This window comes from Palaemon carinicauda, chromosome 4, assembly GCF_036898095.1.
Source record: "Palaemon carinicauda isolate YSFRI2023 chromosome 4, ASM3689809v2, whole genome shotgun sequence".
NCBI classification, from domain to species: Eukaryota; Metazoa; Arthropoda; class Malacostraca; order Decapoda; family Palaemonidae; genus Palaemon; species Palaemon carinicauda.
The window spans coordinates 127608365-127610864 of record NC_090728.1 but is presented as its reverse complement, the minus strand read 5'-3'; positions in this window follow the sequence as shown (position 1 = coordinate 127610864).

Below are 2500 nucleotides of genomic sequence, written 5' to 3'. Positions count from 1 at the left end.
GCGAAGAAAAGGAAGGAGATAGCGGGTTCTGTCAAGAGACTTCTAGATTCCGAAAGGATATCAAGACGCGAACAGGAGAGGGTACTGAGCTCTCTCCAGTTTGCTTTGGTGACAGACCCAGTGCTGAGAGCACAGCTATAGGATGCAACCGGAGTTTGGAGAAGTTATGCATCAAACACGCGAAGAGATCTGAGAAGACCAGTTCCGCTTCGGCTAAGTACTCTTCTCAGGCTTTGGTCCCAAGCCAGACATATAAAGAAGTCGGTTCTTCTTCAGCCACCTCCCCCTTCGGTAACGATTCACTCAGACGCCTCGAAGGAGGGATGGGGAGGTCATTCTCATCGGAAAAAAGTCCAGGGGACTTGGTCCAAGCTATTCAAGACCTTTCACATAAACTTTCTAGAAGCTATGGCAGTGCTCCTTACCTTAAAGAAAGTCTCCCCGCGTCATTCGATCCACATAAGGTTGGTGATGGACAGCGAGGTAGTTGTGAGATGCTTGAATCGACAAGGATCAAGGTCACCACCTCTCAACCAGGTGATGTTGGCCATCTTCGATTGGCGGAAAAAAAGATGTGGTACCTGTCGGCAGTTCACCTTCAAGGAGTCCGCAATGTGATGGCGGACGCTCTATCCAGGTTCACACCGATAGAGTCGGAATGGTCCTTAGACGCAGGATCATTCTCCTTCGTTCTGAATCAAGTCCCAGAACTGCAGATAGACCTCTTTGCGACGAAAGACAACAAGAAGTTGCCCCTGTACGTGTCCCCCGTACGAGGACCCCTTAGCGGAAGCAGTGGACGCGATGTCCCTCGACTGGAACAGATGGTCCAAGATTTATCTGTTCCCTCCTCACAACCTTCTGTTGAGGGTCCTCAACAAACTGAGATCCTTCAGGGGGGTAGCGGCAATAGCGGCCCACAAGTGGCCGAACAGCGTGTGGTTCCCCTGGCATTGGAACTGCAGCTGAAGTTTGTACCGCTACCAGATCCAGTTCTGACCCAGCGAGTCCAGAAGTCAACTGTCTGCGCTTCATTACAGAAAACCCGGACCCTGCAGCTCATGATTTTCCCTCCCTAGCGGTGAGAAAGCGTTTCGGGATTTCGAAAGCCAGCACAGACTTCCTTGAGGAATATAAGTGCAAATATACTAGAAGGCAATATGAGTCATCTTGGAGAAAATGGGTGGCCTTTTGTCAAGGCGAAGAATCCGCAGGAGATCTTGACAGACTTTTGCTTATCTTTCTTCATCCACCTCCATGGTCAAGGATTGGCAGCTAACACGATTTCAGCGTGTAAGTCTGCTTTGACAAGACCCATTCTATATGCCTTCCAGGTCGACCTAGGTAACGAGATCTTTAATAAACTCCCGAAAGCCTGCGCTAGGCTCAGACCTTCAGCACCTCCAAAGCCTATTTCATGGTCTTTAGACAAGTTCTTCATTTCGCTTCTCTCTTGAACAATGAAGAGTGTGCGTTAAAGGATTTGACACAAAAAGTTATTTTCCTATTTGCACTCGCGTCCGGGGCCAGGGTTAGTGAGATTGTAGCCCTCTCGAGAGAGGCAGGTCGTGTTCAGTTCCTGGATGGGGAAGAACTGAACCTGTTTCCGGATCCTACGTTTCTCGCCAAGAATGAGTTACCCACCAACAGGTGGGGTCCCTGGAGAATCTGCCCTCTGAAAGAAGATGCATCTCTATGTCCAGTAGAATACCTAAAGGTCTATCTTCATAGAACTTCAGACTTCAAGGGTGGTCAACTATTCAGGGGAGAAACATCAGGCTCAAATTTATCTCTGAATCAACTCAGAGCGAGAATCACATAATTTATTCGCAGAGCGGATCCTGACAGTACACCCGCAGGTCACGATCCGAGGAAAGTTGCCTCATCCTTAATTTTTTTTAATTGTATGGATTTTAGAGGAACTAAAGAGATCTGTGGTAGCAGTGGGTCGCGGTGTTAACCCTACTGTTTAACTCTGCGAGGAACAGTGGTTTTAATTGGGACGATTAATTCAAGGGTGAGTGGGTAGTTACATACTGTACTACAAACTAAGTGAGGGCACCGTGTTGCCCATGTAGACTGTTCCATTTCCAAAGGTGAACCTAGCATAAGTACAGACATGTGTGCCGAGCGTTTCTAACGCTAATGTCATTGATTTGTAATACAGACTTTTATGACTTTGATACCTCGGTATCTTAAAACTGGCATTAATGTTTTTTCTTTCAGACAAACAAGTTCTGTTTACTATCATACTTATGCTTAAAGTTTTGGGTTATCCTCTTCTTATGTATATATATACATATATAATTGTGGTTAACCTGTCTATTTATTGCCTGTCTATAAACTGGTTCTTGAGAACCTTGCGTCTCCTTCACCTGTGTCAATTTATTGGTATAATTGAGCACTCATTCTATGTACCTTATCTGGGATAATTCAAATAGAATTGTTCCTTTATGCAAGCTATGGTGCATTGGTTTTCCTCCTATGCGGATATAAAACC